Below are 14,780 nucleotides of genomic sequence, written 5' to 3'. Positions count from 1 at the left end.
GCACATATATGAATGAGATTTTACAGATTTTGAGGTTAAGGAATATATTAGTGATGATTATGAGTTATGGTTACTGATTATCGAAGTTTGAGTTGACCGGTACAAAGAAACTACGTCGTTATGCCGCCAAAACGTACCGAGATTGAATATTGCTCCATATGTGTATCCTTTTGAGTTAGAAGTTGATATGGTGCATTGTATATATGTCATTTCAGATTTGGTTTGATAGATTCGATATCGAGAATACGAGACTTCGACTGCTACGAACGACAAGAAGGTATAATTCATGTTTTGTTTGGGGAAGACACAACTCAAATGAGATCTAATTTGAGTTTCCCAACCAAATCACATACTAGAATTATTGTTTATCTTTTGATATGATTGTGATTTGTTTATAGATTTATATTCAAATCTCTTGATATGATAATGCCTTGTTTATAGATTTATATTCAAGCCTTTGAGGTAGGAGAGTCATTGGCAGACTTGCCTAACTAGATGTTCGGTGGTATCGACGCTTCGGATCAGATTCACTCCGATTGTAGACATTCGATATAGACTTGACCGAAGTTTAGGAATAAGACGTACAGTTACCCCGATTGGGAGGGTAGGTGACAGACAGTGACGTCTTATTCACACCGAGATCCCTAGAGTAGAGTCGATTCGAGTCAAGACATGATTTGATTTGGGTTGCATGTTTAGATAGATCGGTTTCATAGACTATGGAGCCATTGTTATTGCTTTCATGCATGATTTATGATTTCGTATCAGCATGTATACATATTTTATACTGGGATTTGTTCTCACCAGAGTTTCCGGCTGTTGTTATGTCTGTATGTGTGCATAACAACAGGTGGGGCAGGATCAGGGTCGCGACAGAGATGAGAGATGGACATAGCGTGGTGATCACGGGCGCAGCAGATGAACTAGTAGTTGTACTTTTGACATGTACTGTACTTCAATACTGGTTTGTAGAATATGGACAAAACGAGGCATGTATATTATGTTCGTTGTAATGAAATGAATATAGAATTATCTTGTGCTTGAGTTATAAACATTTGATTTAATGTTAAAAGCAAAATTTTGACCCGTATTTTTGAACAAGAGTCCGATTAATCCCGAAAAGAATTGAGTTAGAGCCCGGGTCCCCACAACAGGTGGTTTCAGAGCAGTAGGTTCTGTAGACTGAGATAGAATAGAATGAGCGGGGTAGATCGAGTCTTCTTCCTTGCTTTTGATGTGCTAGCATGATTTAATGCTTTACCTATTATATGTTGTATTGTATCTGAGTTTATTTACAGCATATACTTGTAAAGACTAAATCAGAACCGATTCTGGATCAGAGGTACATGATCAGAGGAGGGCTGAGACAGATTGTATAGATTGTATCCTAATCTGTTTGATAATCAGATATGCCGCCTAGAAGAATACCACAACCAGCTGCAGGTCAAGTGCAGGAACAAGGTAGTACGTCAGGTACTCAGATGGACGTTACTGCGACACCGATGGAGACTTTGTTGAAGAGATTTCAATCATTCCATCCACCTACCTTGAAGGGCACAGAAAATGCAGTGGATTGCGAAAGCTGGTTGGATGATATAGAGATGTTATTTGAATCACTTGCCTATACAGATGAACGTAGAGTGAAGCTGGTTGGGCATCAATTGCAAGAAGTGGCCAAGAGTTGGTGGCTAACGGCGAAACGAGCCTTAGAACATCGAGGTATTGATATTACTTGGAAAGTCTTTAAAGATGAATTTTATCAACGTTTCTTTCCAGTGTCGTATCGAAAAGACAAAGGGCCGAGTTCGCCAACTTGAGACAGGGCCAGTGGAGCATAGAGGAGTATGTTGCCAAATTCTCGTCCTTACTTCGATTTGCACCTCACGTAGCAGGGAATGATGAGGCAGTGGCCGATCAGTTCATAAATGGTTTGAATCCGGATATCTTCACTTTAGTGAACACGGGGCGACCCAACACTTTTTCTGAGGCGCTGAATCGAGCGAAGGGAGCCGAGGCTGGCTTGATTAGGCAGCGAGGAGCTTCCTATAGTGTTCAGGGTCAGAGACCGCCACCGTTCGCCACACAGTTTCCACCACCTCCTCCTCGATTTGATAGTGGAATCAGTAGTAGTGGGAAGAAAGATTTTTTGAAGGCTAAGGGTAAGCAGTTCAAGAGAGCAGGGAGCAGTTCATCGAGCTCCAGTGGGTCAAGACAGAGAGGTCCTGGCCAGAGTACAGATGTGACAGGTGTGTATGTGCATACTTGTGGAGGCCAACATGCCACAGAGCAGTATCAGGGAGTGATGGGCAGATGTAATATATGCAGGCAACAGGGACACTTTGCCAGAGTTTGTCCTCAGAGAGGTGCCCAGAGATTTCAGAGTGCAGGGTCATCAGCATCAGTGACTCAGCCTGAGAGACAAGCTTCGTCTGTCCATTCATTCCAGCCCACGCCTACACAGTCCCAACCTAGAGCTAGAGGTGGCCAGACAGTGAGCCAACCTCCCAGACAACAAGCTCGGGTGTTTGCACCGACCGAGGAGCAAGCCCAAGATGCACCAGACGATGTGATTGCAGGTAACTGTTTTCTTTGCGGTTATCCTGCATATGTATTGATAGATACAGGTGCATCACATACATTCATATCAGAACGTTTTGCATTGAAACATGTATTGCCTGTAGAGTCATTGTCTACTGTAGTGTCTATTTCTTCTCCGTTGGGAAGTGGTCTGATATCTGTGACTTCAGTTAGACATTGTGTACTACAGTTTTGAAGGGCATGAGATCGATTTAGAATGTGTTGTACTTGGTTTATCTGATTTTGATTGTATTGTCGGGATTGACATGTTGACTAAGTACAGAGCCATCGTAGACTTTTTTCACAAGATTTTCAGATTCAGACCTAAAATGACAGAGGAGTGGAAATTCTATGGTAAGGGTTCCAGATCTCGGATTCCCTTAGTATCTGCTTTGACTATGAGTAGATTGTTGCAGCAAGGAGCAGAAGGGTTCCTTATTTATTCAGTAGATTTACTGAAATCGAGCCCGGCATTGGCAGATTTGCCAGTAGTACGGGAGTTTGCAGATGTATTTCCTGACGAGATTCCAGGGTTACCTCCAGCCCGAAAGGTAGATTTTAGTATTGATCTTATTCCAGGTACCGCTCCTATATCTCGAGCTCCGTATAGGATGGCGCCTATAGAGTTGAAGGAATTGAAAGCACAACTAGAAGATCTTCTAGCCAAGGGATATATCAGACCCAGTGTATCTCCTTGGGGTGCTCCAGTGCTATTCGTGCGCTAGAAAGACGGTTCTATGAGATTGTGTATAGATTACAGGCAGCTGAACAAGGCAACGATAAAGAACAAATATCCTTTGCCTCGTATCGACGACTTATTTGATCAGTTGCAGGGATCATCTATCTATTCCAAGATCGATCTGAGATCTGGATATCACCAGCTGCAAGTACGAGATATTGATATACCAAAGACAGCATTCCGAACCAGGTATGGACATTACGAATTTATTGTCATGCCTTTTGGTTTAACGAATGCTCCAGCGGTGTTCATGGGACTAATGAACCGTGTCTTTCAGAGGTATTTAGATGAATTTGTGATTGTTTTTATTGATGATATTTTGGTGTATTCAAAGAATTAGAATGAGCATGCCAATCATTTGAGAATTGTGTTGCAAACATTGAGAAATGAAAGATTAGATGCGAAACTGTCAAAGTGTGAGTTTTGGCTGAGACAGGTTGTCTTCTTGGGTCATATCATATCTGGAGATGGTATTTCCGTGGATCCGAGTAAAGTGGAAGCTGTGATCAGTTGGCCGAGACCGACTTCTGTGCCAGAAATACGCAGTTTCATGTGTCTAGCAGGATATTATCGACGATTCATCAAAGATTTCTCCAGCATTGCGAAGCCGATTACCCAGTTGACACAAAAGAATACACCCTTTGTGTGGTCGGAGGATTGCGAATCTAGCTTCCTAGAGTTGAAGAAGAGGCTGACCAGTGCACCTGTCTTGATGATTCCTTCGGGTACTGGTGATCTCGTTGTATATTGTGATGCATCTCACAGAGGGCTGGGATGTATTCTTATGCAGCGTGGTCATGTGATCGCATATGCCTCTAGACAGCTGAAGCCACACGAGATTCGATACCCCATTCATGATCTTGAATTGGCGGCTATCGTATTTACCTTGAAAATCTGGCGTCAATATCTTTATGGTGAGAAATTTGAGATTTACTCTGACCATAAAAGCCTGAAGTATCTGTTTTCTCAGTCAGAGTTGAACATGAGGCAGCGTAGATGGCTTGATCTACTGAAAGATTTTGATTGCGAGATCAAGTACTATCCAGGGAAGTCAAATGCAGCAGCAGATGCCTTGAGTCGGAAGGTTTGTGCCCTATCCTTATCGACGATAGGTGTTTCAAATTTAGTTGAGGATTGTTGTTTGTCTGGTTTAGCATTTGACACAGATAGTAGACCATTAGGATTTGCCACGATTCAAGTTGAGCCAGATTTGATTATGAAAATCAAAGAGGCTCAAAGAACAGATCAGAATATACAGCAGTCAATTCAGATGGTCAGATCAGGACTTCAGTCTGAATATCAGGTACGTGATTTTGTCCTGTATGTGAATAACCGTATTGTAGTGCCAGATGTTTTGGAGTTGAAACAACAGATATTGTCACAGCGCACTGTAGTCGGTTCAGCATTCACCCTGGTGGCAGGAAAATGTACAACGATTTGAAGACACAATTCTGGTGGAAACAGATAAAATCAGATATTGCCGAATATGTGTCTAAATGCTTGAATTGCCAACAGGTGAAAGCCGAGAGAAAGAAATCCGGAGGTTTACTTCAGAGCCTATCCATTCCAGAATGGAAATGGGATCACATTTCCATGGATTTCGTGACGAAGTTACCTCGATCATCCCGGGGCTGTGATGCGATTTGGGTTGTGATAGACAGATTAACCAAATCAGCGTGTTTTATTCCGTATAGGATGACGTACAGACATGATCAATTTGGCTGAGATATATATCAGAGAGGTAGTCAGATTACATGGTGTGCCGAAGTCTATCGTATCAGATCGTGATCAACGATTCACTTCACACTTTTGGCACAGTTTGCAGCAGGCTCTAGGTACGACATTACACCTTAGTACTGCTTATCATCCACAGACAGATGGACAGTCAGAGCGGAATATCCAGACTTTAGAGGATATGTTGAGGGCTGTGGTGCTAGACTTTGGCACTAGTTGGCAAGATTCACTACCATTGTGTGAATTCTCATACAACAACAGCTACCAAACGAGTATAGAGATGGCACCGTTTGAAGCATTGTATGGCAAGAAGTGCAGATCTCCTCTATATTGGGATGATATCTGAAGTACCAGAACTTGGGCCTGATATGATTCGGGAAATGACTGAGAAGGTGAAGATCATTCAGAAAAGAATGAAGACGGCACAGGATAGACAGGCCAAGTATGCCAATATCAGACGTAGACCGTTAGTATTTGAACAGGGAGACAGAGTATTCTTGAAGATTTCTCCTTTCAGAGGCGTCAGATTTGGCAAACGCGGGAAATTGTCTCCTAGATACATCGGTCCATACGAGATTCTTGAAAAGATTGGCGATCGAGCATATCGATTGGCTCTTCCTCCTTCTCTATCCAGGATACATAATATTTTTCATGTATCGATACTGCGTAGATACATGCCAGATTATTCTCATGTCATTCAGCCTTACGAAGCTGAGCTAGATCAGACGTTGAGTTATGTCGAACAACCGATACAAATTCTTGATCGGAAAAAGAAACAGCTCAGAACGAAGACTATTCCCCTAGTGAAAGTCCAGTGGAGTCGTCATGGCACCGAGGAAGCGACTTGGGAGACAGAAGCAGATATGAAACAGAAATATCCCGAGTTATTCTCATGATGTGAGTATTGATTCAGCTTTTGACTTTACTGCTGTTCGTATATACTTTGATTAATTGATTTCACGTTCGAGGACGAACTAATATCTAAGAGGGGGAGAAATGTATTGCCCTAGATTGTATGTGGATAAAATGAAAAGATGAAGTGTTGCTTGAAGAAAGGGACCGCACCCGCGCCTAGAGAAGCACCGCACCCGCGGTGCATGGACAGAAAGTTAACCATTTTTACAGTAGGGTCACCGCACCCGCGGTCCAAGACAGAGTGCACCCGCGGATGATGGACAGAGAGTTGGAAAGTATTTACAGAAATGACACCGCACCCGCGGTTCAAACATAACCGCACCCGCGTTGATGTCACCGCACCCGCGGTCTTATATGTAGCGCACACGCGGTCGACGTTTATGCAAAGTTGGATGGACCGCTGAAGCCTGAGCGCACCCGCGGTTCATGAACTACCGCACCCGCGGTCATGCGTGTTAGTTGAAAAATATGACACTTGTCCCTCAACATGCAAAATATATATATGACTTGTACGTCCTTTCTTCATTCTCCAGCTGCAAGGAACGAGAGCAAGGGTTCAGAATTCCTCAACTCTCATTATAACTTAGATTTTGAATTGCGAAAGATCGAGCCACCCGAATTTCGATCCGACTTCGGTTCCGTACTCCTCTTGTTACCATCTACAAAAGGATGTAAGTATTTCTACATTTCAACATGTTTTGAAGTTGAGATATTGGAAGAAATCAGATATGATTATTGTTAGATGTTCTTGAGATTATAAGCAACGTATATTCGCAACCGGATTGAAGAACGGACATTTTATGATATTGTTATTATTTTTCAGCACATATATGAATGAGATTTTACAGATTTTGAGGTTAAGGAATATATTAGTGATGATTATGAGTTATGGTTACTGATTATGGAAGTTTGAGTTGACCGGTACCGAGAAACTACGTCGTTATGCCGCCAAAACGTACCGAGATTGAATATTGCTCCATATGTGTATCCTTTTGAGTTAGAAGTTGATATGGTGCATTGTATATATGTCATTTCAGATTTGGTTTGACAGATTCGATATCGAAAATACGAGACTTCGACTGCTACGAACGACAAGAAGGTATAATTCATGTTTTGTTTGGGGAAGACACAACTCAAATGAGATCTAATTTGAGTTTCCCAACCAAATCACATACTAGAATTATTGTTTATCTTTTTATATGATTGTGATTTGTTTATAGATTTATCTTCAAATCTCTTGATATGATAATGCCTTGTTTATAGATTTATATTCAAGCCTTTGAGATAGGAGAGTCATTGGCAGACTTGCCTAACTAGATGTTCGGTGGTATCGACGGTTCGGATCAGATTCATTCCGATTGTAGACATTCGATACAGACTTGACCGAAGTCTAGGAATAAGACGTACAGTTACCCCGATTTAGAGGGTAGGTGACAGACAGTGATGTCTTATTCACACCGGGATCACTAGAGTAGAGTCGATTCGAGTCAAGACATGATTTGATTTGGGTTGCATGTTTAGATAGATCGGTTTCATAGACTATGGAGCCATTGTTATTGCTTTCATGCATGATTTATGATTTCGTATCAGCATGTATACATGTTTTATACTGGGATTTGTTCTCACCGGAGTTTCCGGCTGTTGTTATGTCTGTATGTGTGCATAACAACAGGTGCGGCAGGATCAGGGTCGCGACAGAGATGAGAGATGGACATAGCATGGTGATCACGGGCGCAGCAGATGAACTAGTAGTTGTACTTTTGACATGTACTGTACTTCAATACTGGTTCGTAGAATATGGACAAAACGAGGCATCTATATTATGTTCGTTATCTTGTGCTTGAGTTATAAACATTTGATTTAATGTTAAAAGCAAAATTTTGACCCGTATTTTTGAACAAGAATCCGATTAATCCCGAAAAGAATTGAGTTAGAGCCCGGGTCCCCACAATACCCATGCTAGTTGCATAGATAAAGTCCTTGAATATACAAATAGTAAAAAGAATATGAGATGCTCATATGATGAGTATCATGAAACTCATATTTGGAATACTGTATATTCTAAATAGTTCCTAGTCAATTCAGCCGCAGCTAAGAAGGATATAGGCCGCTCGAGTTCGAGACTAGTATCTGCGATGTGAATACCATGTTTCATTGGTAGGGGACATTGTGATGTCCGAGCATGCAGATAGGTGCTCCTTGTAGAGTGCATTGAACAACCCTCCATAAAGGACTTTCCAAGTGGTTCTCACTTATCGAGTGGAAAAGTCCTAGTTTATGGTTATACACCATTAGTCCTTATGATCCGGGACAACATTGAGACTCTATGTGCTAGAATTACACTTTGACTTGTTTACCGACTCTCATGGGGTCATCAGGTGGCAAGGTTGGGTGTTTTGTCAAAATATATAGGAGTCGATGCATTGTAGCCGGGGATTCACCGCTTACCTTCGGGTATGGATATCCTATGTGTTCTCATGTGTATGTAGGTTGAAATCTCTGATCAGAGTATGATGGTAATTATGAAAGGGGTTTCATAGATTACACCATCGATGCAACTACGACATAACACATAGTATCGATTCATTGACAACTCTCGGTAAACCAATGGTTGTCGAATCGATCGGGATATATGAGTTGAAGAAACCGTACTGTACGCTAACCATAATTGAATGGTTCTTGCAGGCACTATCATTTAATACCTAGGGAATCATGTAAGCGATGCTGCTAGGCATTTAACATGGTTGGTTGGATACTATCAGACTTGAGTTCTGACGTTCTTGTTGTGAAGGCCCTCGAACTACTTGCTTGGAAATTTTGCGGAAAATTAAAAATTTTCTTTTTAAAAGAACTTAAATGGCCTCATTCATAAAATCACTGGTGAATCAAGTTCAATATTTCAAAATATTGCAGCGGAAGAAAATCAAAGTTTTGCCAACAACAACGATTTAAAAATATCCAACAACTGATAAAAATTGTTTGCGAAGAAAATAACAACTGCTGCTCTGAGGTCCTCGGGTGCCACTACTGCCAACCCAAGCTGGCTCACTGGTCCCCGCCCTCGGCCCTGGCCTCATCAGTACCTACAACAATCAAGTCTAGTGAGCCTAAAGACTCAGCATGCATAAATCACAGGTAACGAGTAAAAATCTGAATTTAAAATATGCATGTGATAAAATATCCTGTCCTGAGGCATACTGAAAATAATCTGTACTGAGCAATTATAATACGTGCATAACTGAACTGGAAATCACTGTAAAAATATTTGCTCCTTGGAGCCTGTACTGAAATATCTGGTAAAATTTTCTGTTGAGATTTAGTTTTACGCCTGTGGCCACTGCACTAAGCTGAACTGATCGGTAACTGGCTACCGGGGAGGCTGAAACTGATCTGAGCTGGCCGGTCACTGGCGACCGGGTGGTACCATACTGAACTGATCGGTCACTGGCGACCGTATAAAAATAACACTCCCACATAGTGAATGAACCACAAGCCATATCGCATAAATCTCAAAAAAATAATCATTTTCTATTTAATGCACGTAAAATAATTAACTGGCGTAATGAAAATTCCTGTAATTTTACCAACTGGATTGGATTGGATCGTTCCCAGGCTCGCTGCAACCTAACTGTGCCATGAAAAATATGCAATAGCTTAAACTTGACCAACTATGCAATTTACGTTCAAAAGATGCGACTATGACGCCTAATGACTTCGCATTTAATCATGACTCCGAGCCAACCTGAACCGACACTGAACCGACGTATAGTCATGATTAAAATACGCTGAAAAATCATAAAATAATGTTCCTAAAATGATAGGGTCGAAATCTAGGTGGAATGGAGGCCAAAACACGAAACGCTCTTTCGAGAGTCAATTTGGCACATTGCACCGTAAATTCTCGTACGACCTCAAAAATGATCCAAATGACGAACGATCGAAAACATGACCTTCCTAACTCAATGAGGCACTGTCCAGTCCAAGGCCATGGGCTAAAAGCCAACCAAGAACTCAAACAAGCCTTCTAAACGACACAGCAACTTGCTGTAATTTCCAGCAGCTGCGACCTTGCTTGCATCGCGTCGTTTACGAGACTTTTGGCCATTGGGGCTTGAACCACCGACCAAAGCCTCTCCACAACGTCCCAAGGAGTGATTTGAACCATGGCTAAGGGCCCTAGGCCAGCCACAATCCGCATCACACCAAATCTTAACCGAAGGGTCCAACCGAGAGCAACGTGCATGCGTGTGTAGTGTTTATGCTATGATCGATGTCTTGCGTCGTTCCAGTGGCCATTTGATTGACCATGGCACAATCTAGACATCTAGGAGCATGATATGAACCGTGGCTAAGGGCCATAGGCCAACCAAGATCCACACCAAGCCACAAAAGAAACGAACCATATGCTGAAAAATGGAAGGGCCGAATGGGGAAAGGGGCTGTTCTTGTTGATTATTTAAAAACCGATGAGCCATGGACCAAGCCACCAAAAGGGCAACTTAGTCACGTCTTAGACATGCTAGGGAAGTGATCCAACCATGGCTAAAGGCCCTTGGGGCAGCCAAGATCAGATCCTTCCTCCTTGACATCCAAACTGAATTTTCGAATCACATTTCTGCACTTATGGGGAACTTGCTGTCATTTCGGTTTTCCAGCAAGCATGGGGCTGGTTTGAATGGACCAACATGGTCCTAATGCATCCTACTACATGTATACAAGCCGCCTTGGGAGCCTGGAGTCGATCCAATACCTGAAACCATCAAAACTCAGAAAAACGTGAAGCTTGTCAAGGGAAGTCGAAAATTCTGCATGTGTTTTCCAAAATATTTTGACATGGATCTCGATTTTTGCATGCTACAACATGATCATGTACTGAAAAATAAATGATAATATTACTTGATTGAGGTTTGAAAGAAATCTAGACATGCCTGGTTTCGTTTCGAAAGAAAACGAAAAGAAGAGACGAGACGGCGCGGAGGAGACGGAGTGGCTTGCTTCTCTACCTTTCTTGGCTCTCGATTTTTCTCCCTTTCTCCCTAGCTGCTATCCACGTTTTTTCTACTGAAAAGGGGTCTTATTTTCGGTGGAGGTGGAGGGGGAAGTGATGGTTATGAAGGTGAGGAGAAGGGTGCACAAAAATAGGATCATATCAAGACCAAGTCCACTCCCCTTTTGAATTTGAATTTTGAATTGATATCAAATGAGTTGGTGGATGCTTCTAGGAGGTGGTGGCCGAAATTTAGCTTGATTCTAGACTAGGATATGTCCATTTATTTAATTAAATTGTGCTCCCAAAAATCCTAGAATTATCCTACTAATTACATGCAAAGAATTGGTCAAAGTTGGTGAGTTGGAAAATGAATCTTCTAGCACTAAGGGTGGCCGAAAAATGCATGATAAAATAAAGGGAAATGTTGATTATCTAGTCAACTAATAATCCTTGAAAGCCTTACTAATACTTTAAATAATTTAGTGAGCTAACCCCTTAATTTAATAACTTAAATGAGTTCATTTCTTAATCACCTCAAATAATTAAATTAAATCTTCAAACCTTCCTTTCTAACTTAAATGAACTTAGTTACTAGCTAAATTAACTTCTGGAAATATTTCTCAAATCTTAAATTCTATCTCAAAACTCCAACTCCGGTCCGGCCTCACTGAAAATACTGAAATGCTAAAAATCAAACTGCTGAACTGAAATAATAAATAATTAACTTCAAACAAATGCATTTAAAATAATCATGCAATGAAGTTAATTAAATTTAAAAATATAGAATTATGCATGGCTTATACGTCTACTGACTTACGGGTTCTACAATCCTTCCCCCCTTAAATAAATTTCGTCCTCGAAATTAGAACTCACCGAATAACTCGGGGTATCGACTTCTCATCTTCGGCTCAGACTCCCACGTAGCTTCCTCCTCTGAATGGTTGAGCCATTTGACTTTGACTCGCTTAACCAACTTGTTCCGAAGTTTCTTCTCCTGTCTGTCTAGGATCTGCACGGGTCTCTCCTCATAAGATAAGTTCGGAGTAAGCTGCAACGGCTCTAAATTCAGCACATGCGAAGGATTTGCCATATACTTCCTCAGCATGGAGACGTGAAAGACATTGTGTACTCCGGCCAGATTTGGCGGAAGAGCCACACGATACGCTAGCGTCCCAACTCTGTCGAGGATCTCAAACGGTCCAATGTATCTCGGACTGAGCTTCCCTTTTTTGCCAAATCTCATGACACCCTTCATAGGTGCCACTTTCACGAAGACATGATCGCCCACTGCAAACTCTAATTCTCTCCTCCGCTGATCGGCATAACTCTTCTGTCGGCTCTGAGCAGTCCTCATCCTATCACGGATCTTGACTACTACATCTGCTGCCTGCTGAAAAATCTCTGGACCCAACTCTGCTCTCTCTCCTACTTCATCCCAATGAACAGGAGATCTACACTTGCGACCATACAGCGCTTCATACGGAGCCATACCTATAGACGACTGGAAACTGTTGTTATAGGTGAACTCTACCAATGGTAAGTTCGACTCCCAACTCCCAGAGAAATCAATGACGCAAGCACGGAGAAGATCCTCTAAGATCTGAATTACTCGCTCCGACTGTCCATCTGTCTGCGGATGGAAAGCTGTGCTAAACAGCAACTTCGTACCCAAAGTCGAATGCAAACTCTTCCAAAACGAGGAAGTGAATCTGGGATCTCTGTCGGATACGATAGAAACTGGAATACCGTGGAGTCGGACTATCTCTCGGATATACAGCTCTGCATACTGAACCATGGTGAAAGTCGTCTTAACAGGCAAGAAGTGCGCTGATTTGGTAAGACGATCTACAATCACCCAGATAGCATTCGATCCTCTGGCTGACCTCGGCAATCCGGTCACAAAGTCCATGGTAATGTTCTCCCACTTCCACTCGGGAATAGGAAGAGGCTTGAGCAAACCTGCTGGTCTCTGATACTCGGCCTTCACTAACTGGCAAGTCAGGCACTCGGATACAACACGCCTGATGTCCTTCTTCATCCCTGGCCACCAATACAGTAGCTGCAGATCTTTGTACATCTTCGTACTCCCAGGGTGAATGGAGTACGGGGACGTATGGGCCTCTGATAAGATGTCTGCTCGGATAGAATCACTGCTAGGAACCCATATCCTATCTCGGTATCTCACAATACCGTCGCTGACTGTATACAAAACACTGCCCTTGGCTTCATCTCTCTTCTTCCACTGTGCCAACTGCTCATCTGCTGCCTGACCGCTGCGAATACGGTCAATAAGAGAGGACTGGATAGTCAAGGTAGATAAACGAGGAACTCTACCTCGAGGATAAGTCTCAAGATCAAACCTCTGCATCTCAATCTGAAGAGGTTTCTGCATCGTCAAATGAGCCATCACTGCGACTTTCCTGCTCAAAGCATCCGCAACTACATTAGCTTTACCCGGGTGGTAGCTAATGTCACAATCGTAGTCTTTCACAAGCTCCAACCAACGTCTCTGACGCATGTTCAGCTCCTTCTGCGTAAAGAAATACTTGAGGCTCTTATGGTCGGTAAAGATCTGACACTTCTCTCCATACAGATAGTGCCTCCAAATCTTCAAAGCAAAAACTACGGCCGCTAACTCCAGATCATGGGTGGGGTAGTTCTTCTCGTGGATTTTCAGCTGTCGAGAAACATACGCTATCACTCTCCCATGCTGCATCAAAACTGCACCTAAACCAAGCTTCGAAGCATCGGTATAAAGGACAAACTCGCCGGGTCCTGATGGCATGGCCAAAACTGGTGCTGAAATAAGAGCTTGCTTCAAAGTATCGAAGCTCTTCTGACACTCCTCGCTCCACACAAACTTCACATTTTTCTTTGTCAGTGCTGTGAGTGGAATGGCGATAGAGGAGAATCCCTGGATGAATTTCCTGTAATATCCTGCTAGCCCAAGAAAACTGCGGATCTCTGATGCATTTTGAGGCACCACCCAATCTCTGACTGCTGCAACTTTCGCCGGGTCTACCTCAATGCCACTGCTAGAAACAATGTGGCCCAAGAACGCCACCTTCTCTAACCAGAATTCGCACTTACAGAACTTTGCGAATAGTTTATGTTTCTGCAATGTCTGCAACACTGTGGTCAGATGCCTGCTGTGCTCCTCCCGACTCTTGGAGTAGACGAGAATGTCATCTATGAACACTATCACAAACTGGTCGAGGTACGGCTGAAATACGCGATTCATGAGATCCATGAAGATCGCTGGCGCATTCGTCAGACCGAACGGCATCACAAGGAACTCGTAGTGACCATAACGAGTCCTGAAAGCTGTCTTCGAGACATCAGCATCTCTCACCCTCAACTGGTGATAACCGGAACGCAAATCTATCTTGGAGAAAATCGAAGCTCCCTGCAACTGGTCAAACAAATCCTCAATCCTCGGCAGTGGGTATTTATTCTTCACTGTAACCCTGTTCAACTCCCGGTAGTCAATGCAAAGCCTCATCGAGCCATCCTTCTTTTTCACAAATAAGACTGGCGCGCCCCATGGAGAAAAGCTCGGGCGAATGAACCCCTTGTCGAGAAGTTCCTGGATCTGCTTCTTAAGCTCTGCCATCTCTGTCGGTGCTAGTCGGTACGGCGCTTTGGATATCGGAGTCGTACCTGGCATAAGCTCAATGGAAAACTCGACCTCTCTCTCTGGTGGCATACCAGACACGTCTTCGGGAAAAACGTCTAAGAAATCTCTAACAATCGGAACATCTGGGGCTGACAGGCTGGGTTCCTCGGGGACAGATAAAAGGGTTGCTAGAAATGCCCGACACCCTC

The sequence above is a fragment of the Primulina tabacum genome, chromosome 18 (assembly GCF_025594145.1).
Source record: "Primulina tabacum isolate GXHZ01 chromosome 18, ASM2559414v2, whole genome shotgun sequence".
NCBI classification, from domain to species: Eukaryota; Viridiplantae; Streptophyta; class Magnoliopsida; order Lamiales; family Gesneriaceae; genus Primulina; species Primulina tabacum.
The sequence above is the reverse complement of the archived record's forward strand: the minus strand, read 5'-3'. Positions refer to the sequence as shown.